The 24,175-nt window shown below is 38.3% G+C and overlaps 1 long non-coding RNA gene across 1 annotated transcript; it reads left to right on the top strand.

Moving 5' to 3' along the window:
- Positions 1–1,187: 1,187 nt before the first annotated feature.
- Positions 1,188–24,175, top strand: LOC120440512. Its single transcript, XR_005613301.1, has 3 exons — positions 1,188–1,246; positions 23,287–23,415; positions 23,859–24,175. It is a non-coding gene; the product is annotated as an uncharacterized LOC120440512 (long non-coding RNA).

Here is a 24,175-nt window from a genome sequence, read left to right on the forward strand (position 1 = left end):
GCGCTGACGTCTGTTTCAATGTGGGAAGTGTTACGAACAGCTGATCAGATCGGCAAGGCGTGTTTCTGGAATATTATGTTTTTGTTCCTGCAAGCGCTTTTTATGCAATTTTTGCAAAGCTATATGTGGAAGGAAACCGTGACCTAGGACAAGCTGATGGCATAAGATGTAAGTACTACTCCTCCGGTTTCATATGCACAAAAAATTATTGCGCTAGCTTACGCGGTTCCGGTTCTACGGGGATTTAAAAATAGTTACGCAAAACGGAGTGTGCCTGCTCCGACCGGCTTTAAAGGGTTAACTACCGGTTATAGATTTATATTACAGCAGATAAAAACATAGACATAGTGCCTGTTTTAATGAACGCAAAACTCATAGTAGCCACAACCCAAGACAAAAAGAAACAGAATTTTAAATTATTTACGTGTTGTGTCAAGCTACATAATCTCAAGGAGATTAAAACCAAAATTGGGTTCAAAGCCTGCCTTCATATATCAGGTCGATTGAATTGATTTGTCCTCCTCTGTGACATGACTTTCAATTTTGTGAAATTTGCTTATTGACTGCAGATCTATAAGGATAAGACTTTCAAATTTTATGTGAATCAAATTTCCTTCTTCCATATTTCTGCCTTTGAAGTATTGCCATCAGTCATCGGATACTTTTCTGGTTGCCTGCTCCTCACTCAGTCTCTGGCACTCACTCATACATGCATACTCAGTCAATACTCACACACTCCTATAGCACCTATCTGCATAAACACTCAGCAAAGACTCAATGAAAAGGAAATGATAAAATGAAACAAAAAGGTTTGAACACATGCACATGCGCATGCATGCCCACACACACTCATACACAGACACACATAACCCTGCATGGATTTAATTGCTTCAGTGTTTGTAATTACGGCTCTGCAGGAAGTAGAACAGAGCACCTGGGTGCCCTGCAGTGGAATACACTCTGAATGAACTCTCTGTGTTAAAACCTTTCTAATCTTGGAAATAAAGGTTGAACTACTCTTGCGCCTGGACAGTTTAAATCTAATTCAAATACAAGCTGATTGCATTTCAGATATTTATGCTTTCCAGAGTGGCCTATTTTCACATAACACACTAACCATTACTTATTATTGCTTTTGGGTAGTACTGTATGCGTGATAATTTTGTATGCATATTTGCTTTTTCAAGCAGATTTATTCAAGAGCAGTTGGATTTTCTCTGGCGGTGTGTTTCAAGAAGAAAAACAGGTATTTCTTTTGTGTCCTACTTTTACTCATCTGGTATGCCTGTGTAGGAAAGCCCAAAACAGATGAGTTGATTTCTATGCTTCTAATAAGCTCAAAGTAAAGAAATATCTATTTTAGATAAAGTAAGATGTAACAAAAAAGACTTACTGAGTGAGAGCAAATGAAAGACAATGATTATATTAGTTTATACCTACATAATGTTTAAGACAAAATGTGCTATTGGTTTATTGTTATGCATCTACAACCAGGTGAAAACAGGGCTCTGTGCAGTCAAAAACAAGCTTACTGTTTCTATAGCAGTTAAGAAGTTAAGTAGTAGCCAGGTGCTGTTAATCAGATGTACTTGATTAACTTGATCTTCAAATGTGACCATTTCCAGCAAATTTACCCCATGGTCAGATTGAACAATGCTCCGACAAGGACATCAATTCAACGGTTAAAGTTCATGACAGTGAAAACAGGCTAAACAAGCATGGTTTTCCAGGAGAAAGCCTCTTCTCACTAAAAAGAAAATTGTAACATGGTTTAGCAAAAAGACTTCTAGAACAATGCCCTGTGGACAAACAAAACCAAAGTGCAAACCTCTGGTGACAATTAAACACAAACACAGCACAAACATCTCATACCAGGTATCAAGCAGAGTGCTGAAGGACTATGATTAGGGCTTGTTTTTAGCCACAGGACCTAGGGAACTTATAGTCACTGAGACTACAAACTACAAACTCTTGTGAGTTCTCTTCCTCTTCCTGTGTAGCCATCCATCCAAAAGCTAAAGCTTGGCCAGAACTGGGCAATGCAACATGACAATGAGCCCAAGCACAGCACCTATTATAGAGACTCCAAAGCTCAGCTTGACTGAAATGTTGAGGCAGGACCTGTGCCTGAGAATTGGCAGAGAGCTGTGCATAAATGAATGTCACTAAACCTCAACTGAAGCAATGTTGTGAAGAAGAGTGGGAGACTGATAAAGTCCTACAGAAAACAACGACTTCAGGCTTCAGCTGCTAAAAGGGTCCTGCAGGCGACTTCATTATGGGGTTTACTTAGTTTTTAAGGCAAAGATTCTGTTATTTTTTTTCTTTTTTAAATGACTGTACGTGTAGACATGTAGTCTTTGGAGTTGGCAAATTTTTCATTATACATTCAATTTAAGAAACATCACACAACTCATATAATGTGAAGTTATGTGAGTTATATCAGTTCTATTCATGTTTGATTTTTTTCTTTTTAATGGTCCACTTGTAATGTACTGGTAGCAATGCTTACATTTTGTAATAAATCAGAAACAGTGAGTGCCACTTTTTCTAACAGTTTGTATAATCCAATGCTGTTATTAAAGCCATAATTATGTTTTTCTAATCTAGTGAATAATTACAGGGTTTAGTTATGTATGTTTGTTTAGCAAAGAACCATGGTGGCTATTATTTCACTGTAATAACAGGATAGATATGGAATTTATCTCACACTCACACTTGTTCATCACCCTCACAGACCTTTGAAAGTCCTCAGGTGAAGCCTCACCACTTGAAAGACTACTTGGACTCTTGCTAAACTGAAAACAGAAACCTAGCTCACTTGTTTGTGGATTGGAGTCTGGCACAACAGGTGTGTGTTTGTAAGTGAGTTTTTGATTTTTATCAAGATACAATTCCCAAGAGATGGAGGTAGGAGGGGAAGATAGGGAGAACCAGAAACCAGAAAGCCTGGAGAAGTGAAACAGCACAGCCCACATTTGGCAATGGTAAATGGACTGGTACTTATATAACTCTTTTTTAGTCTAAGTGAGCTTTTTTACTACAAACCTCATTCATCCAATCGCACGCGCACACACACACACACACACACACACACACACACACACACACACACACACACACACACACACACACACACATGCACACACTTATATAATTGCTTTATTTCTATAAGCACCTTGCCTAACATTCAGACACACTCACACTCCAACAAATGCTCTAGGGATCAAGTTGGAGTTGAGTATCTCGCCCAAAGATGCTTGAGCATGGAGACTAGAGCAGTTGGGGAATAAACCATTGACCTTCAGATTGGTAGATGTCTACTTTCTAACCCACAGTCACCTCTTCTATACACTACATTTTTTAGAGATATTTTACAGCTGAACAACACTCTACTTAACCATGTCAGCCTGGCAGGTTTTGGGTTAAAATTTGATTTCAGTCAAAAATCCCCAGCCTCTCATTCTGCTACAAATTACAAATTAATCTCAATTTTTTTAGAGCAATAAACATACTGGAAAATATGTATATACAGTTATAGGAATGGAGCACACTCTCATACTTAGTTATGAAAATTCTGCACACACTGCAGTTAGTAGTACTGTAATAAGATGCTCCATTAGTTTGTGTCATGCTAGTGGCAAAATGTAGCAGAGGAGCGAGAGGTATAAACTGGTGGTAATTGAATACCAGGATCCCAGTGGGAAGATGAAGGGTGTCCACGCTATTAGACTGAATTAGCCACCTTCTCCCACAGGAGCACACGTTTAGACACTGAGCACTCAAGTGCTTTTGTGTGTGTGTATGTGCGTGTGTGTGTGTGTGTGTGTGTGTGTGTTTGTGCAATTTGTAGGACATGCATTTTTAGATATGTGTGTGTGAGTCAATTTTCACTTAATACAGACTTTTGGCAGGCTAAAACCTATCTCGTCAAGACAGACCTTGAACTTTAATTTGACATTGGTATTCAAGAATAAGCTATTAGTGATTAATAAAAATTCATAAATTAAAAGATTGGGTTTCTCTTATAAAAAGAAATAGGGCTATGGCTGGATCCAAAGTAGGTTGTGTGCATGCAAATGCAGGAAGGAATGGAGGCTGGTGAGTTAGAGAGCAGACATAAAATACTATTAAAAATATGATGTTAAACGTCAAACATTAATATAGAGATTTCAGATAATAGGAAGGAGCAATAGAGGGGGAAAACATAGCACAAGGCATAAAGCCAAGGCTAGTTTGGCAAGATGTAAATTTTTGCATTATTCAAATCCAGTCAGGTGATTCCCTTTGCAACTGCGTCACCAAGTGCCAAGAACTAATGGAGCTGTGTGTGTGTGTGTGTGTGTTTTTATGGGCTATGTCTATCATGGCACACTCTAAAGAAGCAAAAAATAGATTGTCTTTGCATTCCAGTATTTAAAGTCTATAACTAGCTCTAACAGAAGGCCATAACAGGCTGTTATGGCCATGGAGGAATAGATAAAAGACTGGAAGAGTATTTGGATAGAAAGCATACTTGAATAGAGTATTTCAATGATGTATTGTGTTAATGGGCAATCTAGAGCAATCATTATTTGAATAATGAATGTAGAGGGCTTGTATGTAGAAAATGATTAGTAATTGAGACTCTGCTCTAGTCTAACTGATCTTTGCTTGCCCTCACAAAAACAATATTTGCCCAATGCTGAGCTTGTATTGATTTAAGTATTTAACACAGCTATTGTGCACAGGTTCAGTGATGCAATTCACATGCAGTTTTGACATTTTGTTGGCACCACATCAAGAAATAAACAGATAAAAAGATTATAATATTTATGTTGTACACTAACTGAAACTAATTAATGGTTTAGCCTTTGTCTGGAGCTTCAAGACATGGGCAATTTCAAGATTGAAAATTCTTTCTGTCATCTTAGTAATTAGCAAAAATTTATCTCAAGAACTTCCTAACTTGTGGTTCCATACATTTTGTCCAATCATATTTAGCCTTAACTCCTTTTTCCTTCCTGCCTTTAACTTGTTCATCTCTCCTTCCAGTTTCATATTACCAGCATTTTGCTCGACCTATTAATCCATCACATATTTTCTTTCTTTTTTTTTTTTTTTTGCCTGTCCCTTTTGGTTCTTTTGCCATCAGAATTATTGTCTAAATTTTTTTAGAAAATTATTATTTTTTTTCTGCATCAATCAGTGTCAGAAACAATCGTACTTACATGCATTGTCAGTGGAGTATGACATGCATCTAACATTTAAGCTAGAGTGATACTGGAGAACTGTTAACTTGAAGTTACATTTCAATACACTGCCTAGCTTTACTTTTAACAAAAGTAAAGCTAGGCAGTGATCAAAAGTAAACTTTTCTCTCAAATTGAGGAAGTGTTAAATGTTCGAGCTGTATTAAAGCTTTAACACTAGAACTGCCAGAGGGAGTCATTTTGGCCTTGTCCTGGAACACTACCAGTGATGGCCAAGAAGACTGACCTCACAGTTGGCTACATGAACATGAGTTTTTATTGACAATTTGATGATATATTAGGATAGAGGTCCTCAGAGATTCACAGATTATACAGAAGAAGATATTGCAATAGTTTGGAAAAACTGTGATTTGCTTCCGGTTTTGACTCTTTCTCCTCCAATACCAGCGCTGATCCAGAGGTTTTGAATTTGAGTGGCGACACCTATCGTTCAGCGAGCATTGATGCCCTCAGGGTTGGTGTAAATAGTAAGACCATCACTGTTTATGCACAACACAAACCAATGCGGCAACTATAATGGGGCCACCAGTCTGTAGCCCTCCTCATCTGTGCTGTTAAGGCCTGAAAATCATCCAATGCAACTGCTCTGCTCCAGATTTCACTCTCTTTTTCCTTGAATTAGCTCTCTCTGGACTCTCTGCTCAGTATAGCTACAGTTACCCTGCTCCTCTGCACAGTCAGCAACCTGCCCAGCTTTCCACGCATCCAGCCACACACTTTGCCCGCTCTGCTATGGGTCAATATCACAACTGCAACTGGTTCAGTTTTGTTCACTATTTAAATATAGCATGGATTTTTGAAATGTCTACAGCTGGTCTATACATGGATTACCTATACTATGTGAGAAAACAGAGCTCATGATTGGGAATATTCAGAGTTTGAGTAAACCATTCAATTTATATCCACTAAGTGTTGTCAACAAAATTATACATACTTGGAAAAGTACATATTTGCATTTCTGCCATTTTTGCTTCATTGTCATTGTTTTTCTACTCAAAACACACGATAGAGAGTATCACATGTGCCTTCTGTGTCGATGACTCCATTGCTGCAAAAATTAGACACTGCTTAGATAAACGAGTATGAATGTCTTAATATTGTTTCATTGGGCTCATTGACCATATTTTTGTGTTACAAGTATGGTTTCAAATAAGAATATGTGTGCAGTTTTTCATTACATTAGATTCCAGGCTTATACTTGAATGACATCTTCCAATGGGATAAAAAAACGTAGAATTTGTGCAGCTGAGAAATAGAAGAATTTATAATGTTTCTTTGCTAATAAATAGGATGACTTTTGTGGGAACTCTTGTTTTATGTAATCCGATTTGATTCTGATATGAATCCCATCTGTTTTTATGAGTTATTGTTTAGAAACCAAGTCACTAGAGACCAATTTTATGTATATTTGCATCAGAAACTGGAAAGAGGTGGGTGATTATGCAGTGGGTTTCTCAAACGGGAAGTGAAGCAGATGACACAGCTATAATTTGGTCTCTCAGATGCTCCATCGACAGTCTCAGCACACACTCCGCCGCTCTGTCACTGATGGAGAGTCACGACTTCTCAAGTTTAAGAAATATGCAAGCACACACCAGCACACACACACACACATGCAGAAACACTCACACATAACTTTTGCGTCTCTTTAAGCCTTCTGAATTAAAGAGCTTCCACATCCACATCCAGACATCACACACACACACACACACACACACACACACACACACACAAACACAAACATACACATAAATTTAAAAGACTCCGAGTCATGAAACCACATAATGAATAGTAATCATAGGCATTTCCATAACGCAAAACATAATCCCTGATGAAAATTCAAACGAAGAAATGAATTATAGAGGGGGAAAACTGCCAAGCATCAAAACAAGTGCAATAATGTAATGAATGATAATGTGAGGGAAATGATAGGAGGTCGGTAGTTAGTGGGATGTAGGAATGCTCAAGGGTGGGGAGAGATTCTACATGGATCTGCACACGTGTGAATGTATACATTCACCTGGGATTGATATGTTTTGGGTCACAAAAATACAAGCATCATTTCTAGTCAGTGTGCCTTTAAATGTTCATCTGCATGCGTAGGTGGGTGTACGCGTCTGTATGTGTGACTCTGTGTGTGTGTATGTGTGTGTGAATGTAATCTAATGGTTTATGCAGTGAAGTTAGAGCTTATTAAAGCGAGTGTAAAGCAGAGAGAGTGTAATTACCAAACATAAATGAGAAGCTCTCACCCAATGCATTAAATTACCCTGAGAGAGGAATGCCAGCTGATAATTGGACTTTCTCATCTCTGTGTGTGTGTGTGTGCGTGTATGTGTGTGTGCGTGTGTGTGCACGTGTGAGAGAGAGTGAACGAGAGTCGGTGAGTGAGTGGTAGAGTATGTGTGCGGGCATCCATGTCTGCATACACGTGGGCACAAAAATGAAACCGTCTTAAGTTACAAGGTGTTGTAGGATTTTATATTTGTATTTGAGCATGTGTGAGTACTGATAATATTTTACGGTGCAAGTATGTGTGTATCTGATGTCCTTTCTCTCTGGGTGAAGCTGTTGTTGCCTCTTGCACAATTCCAGAGTGTTAAATCCATCAAAACTCCAGTTGTGACAACCCATAGTTTACTCTAGGCTTTACCACCCCTAAGTGTGCATGTATTTCTATCAGTATGTGTAACACGAAGAGTAAAAATATGAAAACATGCTATTTATCCACCTGTGTTGCAGCCTTAACCAGAGTCTTTTTTTATATTCCTTTCTGTCATTTTTCTGTAAGTGTGTGTATGGGTGAAAGATTAATTGTGTATTGGTGTTAGTATGTCAGCGGAAATGAGGGCTTGTGTATCCCGGGAATGTTTGTGATAAAGACTGATCGTCTATCAATATATGTGAAACACAACATAAATTCAGCCATGTGGGTGGTTCAGTGGCCGGAGATATGTATACCAAAGCTTGCGTGCGTGTGTGTGTGTGTGGTGTGTGTGCGTGTGCGTGTGCATGTGCGTGAATGTTTGTGTGTTTCTCCCTCTTGTGTGTCCCTGAGTGCATTTCCCTCCTCCTACTCCCCTCTCTTTCCTCTGCACTGTCCTTGCAGTGTCCTTCTCTCTGCCTCTCTATCCTGCTCTCTCGGCATCTCCATCTCCTGCCCTTGCTCTTGCTCTTTCTATCTCTCCATGTCTTCGGTACCCCCTCCCCCTTCCCCCCCTTCACACACATCCCCTCATCTCTCTTTTCCTCTTTGCTTTTTGCTCTTTCCCTCCTTCTTCTGCTCACTCCGTCTTTCTCTCTAACTTCATGCGCCAGGGGAATAACATGCTTCAGAGGTTTCAGATGGAGACAGAAATTGTAGCTCCAATCAGAACTGCACCAGACCTTATAAGTAAACATAGCGGCGGTGTTCAAACACTTACGTACATGCACACACGTGGTCAAATGTGCTTACACACAACTGGGGGAGGGAAAACTCAGTTACATGTGAATCTGGGAAAGAAGACGAAGAAAGGAGAAAAAAAACTTAAAAAGCCAGAGCACAGGGTAGATGCCAGTGCAGAGGAAGGAAGATGAAACAAGCTGTCAGAGAAGAAAACTTGCAGCAGATTAGAAGAGAAAGGGGAAAATGGGGAGCAGTGAGAAAACTGAACAGAGAACGGCAAAAAGGCTTGGTGGACAGAAGAAAATAAAGAGAGATAAAGCAAGGTAAACACTCTTGGATAAACTGACCAACAATAGCAGACAGAAACACACCAAAGCAGTGAAATGGGGATAATGGGGATAGAAAGATGGGCATTAAAGCAGACAGCACACAGAGCAAAGTGACAGACCGATGGAGGGATAAATCGACAGAGACACAGCGAAGGGGTTAGTTTGCTAAATGGGTCTGCTTGATAATTGTGTTCTGTGACAGCTGACAGTAGCGCCACTTAATTAAAGCCAAGCAGGAAATAACTATTTATAGAGGCTCCATCCCATCAGCACTAAATGACATGGTGTTTTATTTCCCTGCAACCGACTGGCTGCAAAATGCTGACTTTATTTAATTCGATAAGTGTGTGTGTGTGTGTGTGTGTTTAAGGGAGTGGGTGAGGGTGTACGTATGTGCAGTGAGGGGCGGGGCGTGGGTTCAAAGGGACTGGACCACATATGTGTGTTGTTCAGCTGGTAATCTGTAGGAAGTGCATGTCTGTGTTTGTGACGGATATATATGTACAGTATAACAACAACAAAAATGAAAATGTCATGCATTAGACAACTGTTATAGCCCTAAGGTTTTATTGTTTAGTTTTTGATTTGGTTTAGTATAAATTACTGTAAATTGAAATTTGTTAAATTTGCAACAGACAATCAAAAGCAAGCACTCCAGCAAAACACATGCCTGCAATCACACGCTCACACACCCTTACACACAGAGAAACACATCCGCATGTAGGCATGTCCCACCACAACGCACAGTTTGACAGCATTCTCCCTGACAGTTTGAAATGTCAGCCCCAAGTGTCTGTCCAAGTCTACAGATGAATGTGTGTGAGTGTGAGGATGTGTGAGGCTGTAGAGCCACCATTTCCTGGATGTCAGCTAGAAGAAAAAAAAGCATTCAGAGGTATCCAGCTGCCTCCTCGTTTAAGTGCTGTGCACTTGGTTAGCCTTGAAGTGAGAGAATTTTAAGAGAAACACTGGATAGAGGGAGTAAACCAAAGCAAACAACCAAAGCAGAACATGCTCCTGCACCCAAGGATGCACTCTAAACATTTTACTTTTTGTGATGGATTTGGGTTAGTTTGTTGAGCAATGTCATGCATTAGACAACTGTTATAGCCCTAAGGTTTTATTGTTTAGTTTTTGATTTGGTTTAGTATACTGGATTTTGGGTTTCTGTTTGGATTTTGTTCTTATACTGTTAAGAATTTGAAATTTGTTGAAGTTGAGTTTTTTGGATTCCTCTTTGATTTCTTTACCATTATACTAGGTTTAATGATATTATTGAGTTTTTGATTCCTTTGATTCCTTGATACCTGTTGGTATGATTCCAGGGATAGGATTCAACCCCACTGGTTGAATAAGTAGATGGAAAGAAATTACATAATTACACACACACACACACACACACACACACACACATACATACATACATACATACATACATACATAAATATCTATATATAATGATGATATAAGCAATATAAGCATTTTCTTTTATCCTTCGTTTCCAATGAGTCACTGTCATTGATGACACACTGAGTGTGAATCAAAATCAAAAGAAACAAGTTTCCAGCAGCAGCTGCATTATATCCAGTGACACAGTATCAAATGTAAGCATAAATGTAGCCTAGACAGTGCTGCTTTAATGTCAATTTAAATTAAAGATATAACACTTTAATTTAATATTAAGTAAAGGAGTGTAACTTTATTACTCTTCAGGAGTCTGCACAGTATTGTCACATTGCTAAACTGAAAAATATTTTCCACCTTGAATCTAGTTGTGTAAATCTCTCCTTTTCCATCACGTAAAGACATCAGTAATTCCTGCGTCATTATTATTATTATCATCATTGTTATCAGTAAGGAGATGAGACATTTGACTACCTTAAGAGTTACAATCTACTATTTGCTCTTCCTGTTCATCTAGCTAGTGTTCTAGCAGCACTTGGTGTGTTTATATTTACATTATATTTGGGAAAAAACTATTGCTAGTATCTCCTGTTTCATACCCTTGAGTGGTGAAACAAGTTTTTTGTGTACATCTTTAGTGGGAACAGTTTTCTTGTCTAGTCCTGTGGTTTGTTGGAAATTGCTGAAATAATTCCTTGAAGTGAGGGTGATACACATGACATGCCTGGGCTTGCTTACTAAGAACTAAGGCTCTTAGTAGTGTAAACCTATGGCGCTGCTATAGCAGTAATATTGCAATATGACATTTTGACGTAATGTAAAAAATAATACCGTTATAGTTGGACAATATTATATGGCCCCACCCTAGATGCAATATATGTCTGCCCTACCCTGGGAACTTTTGTTGAAAACCTCTTTAAAAAAATTGTTTAAAAGATGCTTGGTAGTCCACTGTAGCCTTCTGCATGGAGGCCAAATTACAGCTTAGCGATTGAAACAGATTTTATTTATACTGACTTTAAAGAGAAACACGAAAGGAAAGGAAAGGAAAGGAAAGGAAAGGTCACCAACCTTTAGAAGTTATAGAATTGGAAAAAAACACTTTTGGTCTTTTCTGTCTGATCTGACATCCTTTAAACACAGGTTGTTTGTCTGTGTGATCAGCAGGTTGAGGGAGATTATGTGTTCTCGGATGGTATATGGTGTTCTGCTTTCACCAAATAGAAAGAAAGCAGTGGGCCACATGAGACACACACCTTTTCTGTGAAAAGCAGATTGCAGTAACCAGACTGCAACTAAGAGTGCTGTTTGCTGCTTAGCTGGGCTCACTAAGCCCTCTACCACACCTCTCCTTCAACTGAAATACAAGAGGAGTCATCAAGACACTGCACAGTTGAGAGTAAAACCTCAGTGTATCACATTACAGTTCAGTGCACACGTTAACATTATATTAAATTCTGCAATCAGCAAACAAAAACAGTATTAAATAGAGTGTCTACAGCTTCCTCATACTACAGCTTGAGTGTGAGGCTAGTGTTGAAGTGTATGAAATAGCTCAATGGGACTTATGAACCATATTTTATGACTCCAAAATGTTTCTGACTTTAACTGATTCAAGTCATTATACTTCCAGCTTTTAAATTTAGTTCTGTAGTCCTAATCTGCTAAAGTGTAATAATGACAACAACAACAACAACAACAACAACAACAACAACAATAATAATAATAATAATAATAATAATAATAATAATGATAGTTTAATGTTGCCATTTATTATTATTATTGTTGTTTAATAATATTAGTATTGTACAGCACTTGGTCTGTGTGTTTTTAAAGTGCTATATAAATAAATGATGATGATGATGATGAATAAGGGGAAGAGACCTTTGTTCACTGAATTTGTTCACTTAAACATTTAGAGCACTGACAGAAATCACGTTGCCCGCCATGGGCCGTACGATGCTTTTTTGAGTAGTTGCATTTCTGTTGTCGATAACAATTCCAAGTCAGGTGCTAGTCACCAGTCATGATGATCAACCAGACATTTTAATTTAATTTGTTAAATTAACATGTTAATTTGGATAAATCATCATTTATATTTTTCAGCAAAAGTGTCAAGACATTTCATTAGTGTTTTTGTCTTTGTGCATTAATATATATTTAGTTATTGTCATGTTTAGCCTATAGAGTAGGCTCCAGCAGTAAATGGATGGACAGCTGATGACTATTAAAAATCATAATGATGATAACAATATGTGCATAGACAACCTGAAATTTTTTCTAGAAGAAAAAAAATCCCACATCACTTTGTTTTCTTCATGCTACGCTTTTCATATGTATTTAAATACATACATGGGAGAATATGCTCTGCCAGATAATTCATCCGTGCCAGCTTTTATTATGGACCTGCAGTTGTGTTCAGCTGAGCAAGCTCTAGCAGCCATGTGCAAAGTTGCATTTAATATGTGTAATTAATTTATGAAATGGAACACTGCATCACAAAAAACTGAGAGAACTCGGCAACATATGGTTAACATTATTAAACTATGTGCTTGACCAAAAAATATCTTTACTTAAACATTTCAGATGGAAGGAACAAAGATTTGATATGATTTTTTGAGATGTAGAACTTGAACTTGCTGGCGAATACTTTTTCACACACAGTGGTGTGAAAAAGTGTTTATCCCCTTCATAATATCCTATTTTGTAATTGTCACATTTAAATGTTTCAGATCAGCAAACATATTTAAATATTAGACAAAGATAAAACACAGAAACACAAAATGCAGTTTCTAAATGAAGGTCTTTTTTATTAAGGGGGAAAAAAGTCAAAACCTACATGTCCCTGTGTGAAAAAGTGATTGCTATCTAAACCTAATAACTGGTCAGGCCACCCTTAGAAGCAAAAACTGCAATCAAGCATTTGTGATAACTGGCAATGTGTATTTACAGCACTTCATTTAGTTTTTCTTAAGCCATTCACAGGTGGACTTGCTGATGTGTTTTAGACCATTGTCCTGCTGCAGAACAAAAGTGGGCACGAACAGATGGCCAGACATTCTCCTTTTTTGGTAGACAGCAGAATTCATGGTTCCATTTACTTCCTCAAGTCTTCCAGGCCCTGAGGCAGCAAAGGAGCCCCACACCATCACCCTACCACCACCATATTTTACTGCTGGTATGATGTTCCTTTTCTGAAATGCTTTGTTACTTTTACATCAAATCTAATGTGACACACACCTTCCAAGAAGTTCAACTTTTGTCTCGTCAGTCCACAGAGTGTTTTCCCAAGTACTGAGGATCAGCAAGATGTTTTCTGGCAAATGTGAGACAAGCCTTTGTGTTTTTTTTGGTCAGCAGCGGTTTTGTCCTTGAACTCTCCCATTGATGCCACTTTTGACCAGACTGTTTCTTATTTTTTAATCATGAACTCGGACCTTAACTGAGACACGTAAACCTGTGGTTCTTTAATCTTGATCTGGGTTCTTTTGTGACCTCCTGGATGACTTGTCAGTGTGTTCTTGGAGTAATTTTGGCAGGGCGATCACTCCTGGGAAGGTTCATCACTGTTCCAAGTTTTCTCCATTTGCATATAATGACTCTCACCGGTGTTCAGTGGAGTCTGCCACTTTGTTTCTCAGCAATTTCTCTGGATTGTGGCATGTTGTGTTACTTTTTGAGATCTTTTAGCTTGCTTCACTTTGTCTGACAGGTTCTATGTAAGCGATTTCTTGATTCAACGGGTTTGCCAGCAGACCTGTTCAATCAGGTCTGAGTGTGTTTAGTGAAACTGAACTCATGATTGACCAAGAGGGGTGTGGGGCGATTACTTTTTTCACATGTGAACAGGTAGGTTTGGATAGCTTGTCTTCTTTAATCAATGAAATCATGATTTAAAAACTGCATTTTGTATTTACTCAGGTTATCTTGGTTATCTTTGTCTGATATTGAAATGTGTGTGACAAACATGTAAAGCACTGGGAAATCAGGAAGGGGGGAAACACATTTTCACACCACTGTATATATGAAGTTTAACTTTGGCTAAAGGGTTTAGTGCCTACTGCAGATTCTCTGTTAATTCCAATAGTGTGTTAGGCGATTGATAGTCCACGCTGATTTGTTCAGTTTAATGTGAAATTAGCTCATACATGCATTGCATCATCATGAAAATGTTGTTCCAGGTTCAACATTGCAAGTGACCAATCACATTGTTGTGACGTTATTCTTTTGCGCGCCAAGCCATTCGTGCATTTATGAAATTCTGATGTTGCAAGGACAATATCAATTCTGCTTACCGTTTATTAAAGGGTTAGGGTTAGGATTAGGGTCAGGGTCCGCTGATCGGTGGACAGAGGCGGTTTCTCGCAGCTTAATTACAGTTTTTTGTTTTATGGCGGTTTTTCCCGAAGTTGCAAAAGTATGACGTCACAACATTCTGATTGGTCACTTGCAATGTTGATCCTGGAACAACATTTGGTATGATGATCTGGGAACAACACCAACACGACGATATCAGATCGTGCGTACTCTAACAGTCCTTGCAACCTTGAATACTTCTAGTATGAACACATCTGCAAGTGTTCCACTAAAGTAAACAATTCATTTTAAAGGATAATGAATGAAGAAAACTTTAAACGTGGCATCACGGATGAATTTAGATTTTCTCACTGGACTATGTGTCAATGTTTTTTTTTTTTTCCAGACAGGCAGAGTACAGCTCCTTTAACTACTGCCAAGACTGTTGGCACATGAAGAACTGAACACCAAACCAAAACAAAACACATAAAAGCAGCTTGTTTCATCCATACTAAAAATGAATACTTTTGAACTTAGTTCAGTCTCACACTTTCTTCCTTTACCTGCGCTCCTCTTTTGTATGGATCTTGCCCAGTCCAGTGCCTTTTCTTCTATTTTTTGAGGTACCTAAATTTTGGATGTTGGATTAACTCAGCAACATGGATGTTAGCAACAAATTTATGAATAAATAAATATTCCAATATTCCCCAAAAATTCTATGTATGTTTTAATATGACCAACACATTAAAAGGCTTGCCTCCTATTATTTTTTTTCCATGCACAATCTAATGCAAACCATTGTACGGAATATGGGGTTAGAAATATGCATTTCAGAAAGGCACTTATGTGTAGTGTCAGCATCTGAGTCAAAAAAATGAATTCATATAAACATTTCTGTGCTGCATGTGCATGTGTTGCAATATAAATGTTTTGAATACATTTATATTTTTGAGAGAACAGAATCTCATTGATTCTGTGGCAAGGATGCATGAGCAACCCCCTACTGAAAGGTTTGCTCCAGTCTACCATTCAACAAAGGATAAGTAGTTAGGACTATCGATAGACACTTAGAGCTCACTCAAACTTGTAACCAAGATATTAAGAATTAATTTATCTCATTTATAGTTGAAGGACATGCAGTAAAACAACATTTTGTTTCCGTGACTGTCAAATGTGAACATGTTTAATAAAAAAACATTTTGAAATTCTCAAGACGTGAACTCCAGAAAATCACCAACAGTCTCCATCAGATCTTGCTGTTTGTTTTCTCAGCCCTGTTGGCAGTTTATACTGTGAATCCATTATACACTGTGTAATCCTCAAGCCTTGAAGATCAGCCGAACCCGCTTCATTGTTATTGTTATATTTAGTTTTTAAGCACTAACTTTGTTGGGACACAATCCTGAAAAATCTTAAACATACGCTAACGTTGTATCATTAAAACTGTAAAGAATAAAGCACTTTCAGTTTTTAATCTCCATCTGTTGTCTTCCATTTTATGTGGGAATATGGATGGATTAAAATAGTACTCTCTGTTATACTTATGTCATTTCACCACTGATCAAATTTCACATTTAATAAAAAAAATATTATAAAATGTTATTTAATCACAAAATGATATTAAGAAGAATACTTCGCAGGGATTCAAATACTCACCCTATAAATTAGATTATTTTTTCCCACAAATCATATGATATTTAAAATATCACTATAGTGTTCATAGTTACTGAAAATAGATGACAAACTGATTAGTTCTGTGAACATTACTTCAGTGTGTGTGTGTGCACCAGGTTCACTCTTTCTTATCAAACTTCGCTAAGAGTATATTGTACAGGTGCATGCAATACCATGTACAAATGGTATTGCACCACATTACCTACAATGTCTTGCAATTGATTGCAGTCTATCATCCCAGTTATTACAACACATCATAAATGGGAACCTCATTGGGAGATGGATATAAGTGAAGTGGCGTGTCACTGGGGTTTCAAAATCACAGGAAGCAGGTATGAAAGGAATACAAACACTGTGTTGAGACGCCAACCTAATGCATTAACAGTGTTTACACTAATGGTGATTTAATCTTCCTTTTATTTTTTTGCTTTTACTCTGCCTTCTTTTCCATTGAGGTGTCCCATCTTTTTAATGTTCACTATAACTCTTTTCCCACCTATAAATCTCCTTTCCAGGGTGTTCATTTTCCCCCATTACAGCCATTTCTTTTGTATTTTCACTGCTTACTCTCTGTTCTTTGCTTTGAAATTGTTACCGTGATGCCATTTTTTTGAACAGTTAAAGTGGCACTGATTCACAACTTCTTTTTGTACTTTTGGCATTCTATATCACCCCAAATGCGTCTTCATGTTTAATTATTTTATTACTTTCTACCCTGTTGCCCCTTTTTTTAATCTTTCATCTCTATTCTGCTGTTTTTGGAACCACATCTTGTTCACACTAACACGTTGTTGTTTTCCACTTCCCTTCTTCACAGCCGTGTTGTGCCGACACGAAAGTACAAATCATGTTCACTGTCTCTTTTGCTATTTTACTTCCTTCACCTGGCTGTATCCCATGGCAGTGCTGGCAAAGCACAGAACAGAGGAGACAGCGTTAAACAGTGTCATCTGCCAACCCATCCAGCCCAGAAAGCTGCATTGTAGTGTTTTGTGAGTACGTGCATGTTTGTGTCTATGGATGCATGTACAGTATTTGTGGCTACACATATTTTTTGAGGTACAAATTATTCTTTGTGTATGATCAAATCTGTGCATGCACAGATGTACGCAATACAACAACAACGGCTCATTGATGTGCCATCTTTTGAAATGTTCAAGTAGTGGCACACTGAGACTGTTTAACTGAGAGGGCCCTTGGCTTTGAACGCTGACAGCCCTCTGGCTGGCTGTCTCTGCCATACAGTGGCGGTCGTTCAAAAGTCACCATCTTGATTGGCAAATCAAAGGCATCTACCGCCAAGTGTTGTACTGCAGATACATTTCACACTGAAGTTCTCTCCTATATTAAGCAAAGACCCACAAGGCAAGGGTGTGACTAAAAATTCTGTGAAGAGACCGTGGGTGGAACTGAATGTTCTACGGATTCACATTTATTTTTCATATATGATGAAAATCTGATGTCTTGGCAACTACTAATTTTCCAAAACATTTCAAAGAGTTGATTAAAACATCGCTGTAATTTTCTCCCAGATGATGGCTTCAGTGTTACCAGTGGTGTCATTATGATGCAAAACAACTGGAGGTCATGACCTTGGAAACGGCATACATGAAAAGCATCTTCAGAGACCGCCATGGATTTCATTTAATATGCACTGCAATCCATAGCTTGATACTATTAATACCCATTCACTCTCCATTCTGCAAATCATCTATTTAGTGTAGGGTGGGGGTGGGGGAGCGGTCTGAGAGCATTATTGTGATTTGAGTAATGCTTTCCGAATAAAGGATGGAGGATGGAGGCAGAGATGGTGAGAGGGCGACATGAATAAAGTGAGGAGCAAGAGAAGCAGAGAACAACTGCACTAAGGTAAAGGATAGAGAGATGAGTGCGCAGAAAGTGTAGGGAATCGGTGGTGGTGGGGTGGGGTGAGGGGGACAAGGGAAAATAGAGGGGGATTGAAATCCTCCTGGGATGCACACAGAGAGGAAACACTTAAGATGACTCAATTCATCACAATCACTGCTACAAAAGAGAGAGAGGGAGGGAGAGAAATGAAGGGAAGAGATGCAAAAGAGAGCAAGACTATGTACTGCAATACATTAGTAAGACTAGAGTAAGTGTATAAAGAGGCCTTAGAAATATTGACGGGGCTGGGGGATGTGGGACTCAGTGTGAGGCTCCTCTAATATTAAATTTTGTTTCAAGGAAGTAAGTAGTAACTTTATTAGGGACACACGGCAACTTAGAGTGATTCTGACGATTTAATTTTTCCTCCACTGTGCGTTGCAGTACTTGGCAATACCATCACTGAAACACAATAAGGCATAGGCCAAATGACTGTTTTAAAGTAAATGTGGAAACAGAAATATCCCAAATTTTGATCTTCATTTGATTTTGCATGAAACTCGACAAAAAGTGGTAGAATATGCTTCTGTATCTTGTCTCTACAAAAACAGTGTTAAAACCAAAAATGTAAATCAACAAATCTGTTCATAGGACTCTTCATTTAAATGTTTATTATTCCTTAATTTTTACATTTTTACACTGCTTAAACATACACCAGGTTAGGCTGCCCAAATCACCTTTGCTTGTAGAGAATATTAAGACTAAGCGATTTAATTTAGAAGGAATACAGAAAATACTTCAGTTAAAAAATAACCTTGAAAAAAATCTTAAGCTTCTTTTGATTGTCTTTGCATATGCTTTGGTAAGAAAATGCTATTAATTTTGTGCTGAGAGAGAGTACATAAGCTTTGGCATAATGTCTTTTTCTAATATTAATATTTTTTTAACTATAATAACAGTGTATTATGATGATAAAGCATCTCACTGCACTTTTGTATATCTGTTAAATGTAAGTCAACTACGTAGTAAGCCTTACTTGTTCAGCTTTGATCTCTGGTTTGATTTCCCAGTTGCTGTGAAAAGCATCTAGACTTGATGTTTGAACGTCTGTCTTGGCTAATAGCATTTTTGCACAACAGACACAGAGTAAAATAAACTTGTCTAAAATCATGTGTCGGAATTTAGTGATGGTTCGAATACTTGGGATGACTAATGAGGCAGTGAGTCAAAAGTAACAGAGAGTCTCAACAAAACTGCAGTTTGATATAAATTGTCAGTTTGATCAGCAGGACTCTAAGCACTTCAACTGTGTGTCTTTATCGAATAGTTAATGTATTTCTTCTTAGAAAAAAAAATCAAACCTAACAGACAGCTGGGGTTAAGACCAAATTAGAGGAAAGAGCTTAAGACTCTTTTTGACTTTGTTGGGGTGTTTTGTAATTATTATTGTAATAATTATTCTAATGTGTAAATAAACAGATTGTTGTCTTTCTAGTGATATTCTGTTGAATTCAATTCCAAGCGGAAATAGAAATTCCTTTGGGTTATGTCAGAAAGGGCATCCGATGTAAAACTCTGCAAAACCAAACATGCAGAGCTGCCCACTGTGGTGAACCCTTGTGGCAAGGGAGCAGCTGAAAACAGCTTCTTAATTGCAACAACAATCTACTCGTATTGGAGCTCTTTTGCGCTTTCACTTGGCATCTAACAGTTGCAGTTTAGAACTCGTCATCCTAAACCTAAACTTGATAAACTAGAAGAAATGTCTGCATTAAAACAACACAAATTCAACTATACTGTAGATGAGATGAGCCCTAACTGGCCTACTGAAATTATGAACCTTCATATAGCACATTGGCAGGTGTGTCTGAAAGACACCCACACTAACTGTGTTGTCTGTTAACTGTTATTTACATTTCTCTATTGTACAATCAGTCATGTAAATGGTTAGTGAGATTGACATCAGTGTCAGCGAACTGATTGCTTGATGCAACTTTTCATAATACATTGTGTTTTGTGTCTTTTATACACTCTGAGATCTTCACGCACCCCTGGCATCTCAGGAACTAAAGTGGATTCTTTAGCAATATTTGGCAATAATGTCCCCAAAACAAGAAAAATCCCTATTATTAATGTAAATGTAACGAATATTAGTATTAGCTTTAAATGAATATCCACAGACCAACATGTTCACATTGTAATGAAAGACATAAAGAAATAAATGGCACTGTGGCATTTCTTGTGGAGGTTTAGAGCTGCAATGGTTAGCATTCTGGCCTCATAACGAATCTCACCCGCTGACTGGGGCCTTTCTGTTTGGGGTTTGTGTGTTCGATCTGTGCCTGTGCTGGTTCTCTCTGGATACACTGAGTTTCTCACACAGTCCAAAGACCCGCACATTACATTAATTAGTAATTCAAAATTGACTGTAGGTGTGAATGTGAGTGTGAATGGTTGTCTGTTTCTCTGTGATACAGTGGCAAAGTAAAGGGTGTGTCATCCTCCTTCTGGCCCAGAGTCGGCTTAAATAGGCTTCAGTCCTCCAGCAACCCTGAAGAGGACAAATCATTAGGAAAACAGATGGATGAACTTCAGGAGTAATTTAGAACCATTAACCAGGGAATATTTGCTGTGTTTTTATGTTGGATTTTGTGCTAAACTGGCTTTTTTGTTAGCATGGGAGCACACATGATGAAAGATATTTTGGAAAAGGTTGCATTAAAACATTGTGCAATGTCTAACAAGCAGAAGCGCTCCTTGTTCTGAGTCCAAATCACAACCAATATCCAATAAGATGCATTATTTCTATGCTTATTTTTTTTCAGCCTTGAAAACAAAGGTTTATAAGAATTAATGCATATATGTACCAGCTCTTGTTTTTTTTTGTTTTGTTTTTTTTCGGTAAAACTACAAGGATGCTAGTTGTCCCAAAACACACTGTTTTGTTCAGTTTCTCGTTTAAAACCTCCTAAGCCCCAGCGCCCCGGAGATTCCGTTTTATCGGCTGTAGAACAAGCTCGGCTATGTAAGTTTGCAATGTGTGATATCCACAGAAGCCTCAGAATCTCAGCTAAGCCGCAAAAGAAGACCAAAAATATGTTTGACTTTTGATAAACAATAACATCATTTCGCATTAAAAATCACCAGGGCGAGTGTCGTCAATTTAGCATCAAGTGGATTTTTTTGACTTGCAACTTCTGATTGGTGGAACTGACGTAAACACGGCAATGTTAATATGATTCTGTTGGCTCGAATGATTAAAAAGGAGGGCTCAATTATGCAAATCAGCCAATAGAAGCCGAAGTTACTGCCACTCAGAGTTTTAAGGGTTAAGGGACATTTCCGGAACTTGATTGCACAAAGGAAAAAAAGGCCCAATGTACCTGAGTCTGTGTTCAATTCTTCAAAAAATATTCTAAAAACAAACATTTTTAAGCATCTAAATAAACTTAAATTATTTCTGCTGTCCAACACCTAAGAAATTTCAACTGCCAGATGGTGCCAAAATGTGCTAAATGCTATATGCAATAAAATCCAAAAGTAAATGTGGAAAAAATTTATGTTAATGTTCCAGCCTCAGTAACTTTGACACAGTAACATCTGATTTAATATTTATACATCTGATGAAATCTCAGTGTTGCCTTCGTTTTGATACCAAAATTGTTTATACAGAGTTTGTAATTGCAGAGAAATACTCTATTTATTTTGGGCATGTCATTTTCAAGCAGGAACCTCAGAAAGAAGCTTGGGCCTCAACTGGTTTTAAGAAAGTAAATTAGCCTTTGAAGAATGCATGTTATATTAATACTGGCGGTATCCAGACAGCAAGTTGGTGTGATGTAAATCAAACGTTTGGACACAATTCGCAGGACTTTATAAGCCAAACAACACAGATTTAAACCTATCCTAAAACTTCAACTGCTGCTTAGCTTTTGGAAGAGCAACAGTCCCTCAGTGCCTTAACTCTCAAGGTCACTGCAAAGTTTTATTCTGTGGAAATTCAGTGAAGGCAGATTTGCTTTCAAAAGATCGTCATGTGAAAATGTTAACATCAAAGAGGGCTTCGCTTAAAAATAAATGCTATCTAATTAAATGTCAAGTTCATACCCTGCCTTTTATGGACAAATCATACTATTCTTAACATAACAGAAGGACTTATACAGCATGTATGAGTTTCAAAGATATTTGCCTGCAGATATTTTGCAGGCAAAACATGCCTGAACTCATGTTTATGAGGACACAGTATTGTGGATTTCAAACCAAAGGCGGAAAGAAAAATCATCTATAATAAACCACATTCACTCCCGAGAGAAGGCTCCCTCTGCCTCTCACACATGAAGTGTAATGTCGATAGAATGAAAAGTGAAAGAATGACAGGCAGGTGACGAGGTTCATCCACCAATCTCAGATTAGCTTTATTAAAAATGTACCAAGGACAAATGGAAGACAGGCCTTGGATCTCTCTTGAGTGAAGACGAACTCTGAAAGGCAGGAGCTGTCTTTCAGGCTTGGACACCACAGGATGTGCATTCACACATATACACAAACATGAGAGGGAAAACTGTCTCAGCATACATTCTTTGAGAGGCAAAATGTGCCAAAGAGAGTTAGAGATGAAAAAGAGGTGAGGGAAGGAAAGGCAGGGAGTCCCAGAGTGAGATGGTGCGTGCGCGTGTGTGTGTGTGTCTTTGTGTGTGTGAACGGGGGCATTATAGCGTTCCAGAGAGGTTAATTGGAGGTTGTGGCGTGATGATATGATTCAGAGAGATCATTAGCATTCCAGAGCTAAATATTAATGATGAAAGTGCTCAACTTCAGCCGAAGGAACACAGTGGTATTGCAGGTTAGCGCCCAAAGCCAGAGTCGGAGGAATAGAAATGCAAAATATTCAGAACTAAGAAGTATAAGCCATAAATGTTTTACATCAACATTAGCATAATTTGATGGAGGCTTTTTGTCTGCACACAGTGGGTGGCACTTAAAGTCAAGTCTTGCCAGGGTAAATTAGAGAAGGAACCTCGCTTAATCACTGCACATTTGGTAATGAAGTCATAAATTGCTGTATTTTCTCCCCACTCTTTTTTTTATTTTTTAGGAACAAGGAGGCAGATGTCAGACAATAGTCCCTACTATAAACTTTGAACAGGCTGATGTTGTACATGGTGGGTATTGAGCTACAAAATGTCCTGGGAGCCGCAGTGCCACTGACAGATAGAGCACCGAGGTAATTAATCATAAGCACCAAGATCAAAGTTCCTCTCTAGGAGCTCCTGTGGCTGGAACTTTTTAGTCTTTTCCTTGCATGACCATGCACTTACAAGCATGCAAATAAACAGACTCACCTGCACGCACGAACATACACAGACACACATACTTCACAAAAAACCCCGAGCAACCTGTTCTGCATTGTGGGTTATTTATGGCTGTATGGTGAGGGCCCAGGTCTTTGAATGTGTTCAGAGACATGCGAACTACAGTAAGTGGCTTTGAAATCCACAGTGGCACAGTATTAAAGAATTTCTCCTATTAGTGAGCTGGCAAATGCTCACCGGAATGAAGACAGCTTACATGAATCACAGCAGTTATTCACTGTGCGTGCATCTGTGTATATGTGTCATACACACATATGTGTGTGTATCTGTTTGACTGTGTCTGTGTCTATTCCAGAAAGTCCTTTTAAAAGGGAATCTAGGAGGATGGAAGAAAGGATTGGAGGAAAAAGGCATTACTCTTGAGGAAGCAACACAGGAGCAGATCTACAAAACTATTAATCTCTTCCTTTCCCTCTGCTCCCCTTAGCCGCCTCTTTCTATCTCTACCCTCTTTCTCCTCCTGCTTCTCTTCTTTTCCTATCTCCTCTTTTTCTCCAGAGCCCTCCTCTGCATTTATTTCATTAATCCAACTCTCCTATCCCTTTCCCTCTCTCACAGCTACTCCATCTATTGCTTTCACTTTACATCTCCTAACTCTACTCCTTCTCTCCT

Source organism: Oreochromis aureus, linkage group 6 (genome assembly GCF_013358895.1).
Source record: "Oreochromis aureus strain Israel breed Guangdong linkage group 6, ZZ_aureus, whole genome shotgun sequence".
Taxonomy (NCBI): Eukaryota; Metazoa; Chordata; class Actinopteri; order Cichliformes; family Cichlidae; genus Oreochromis; species Oreochromis aureus.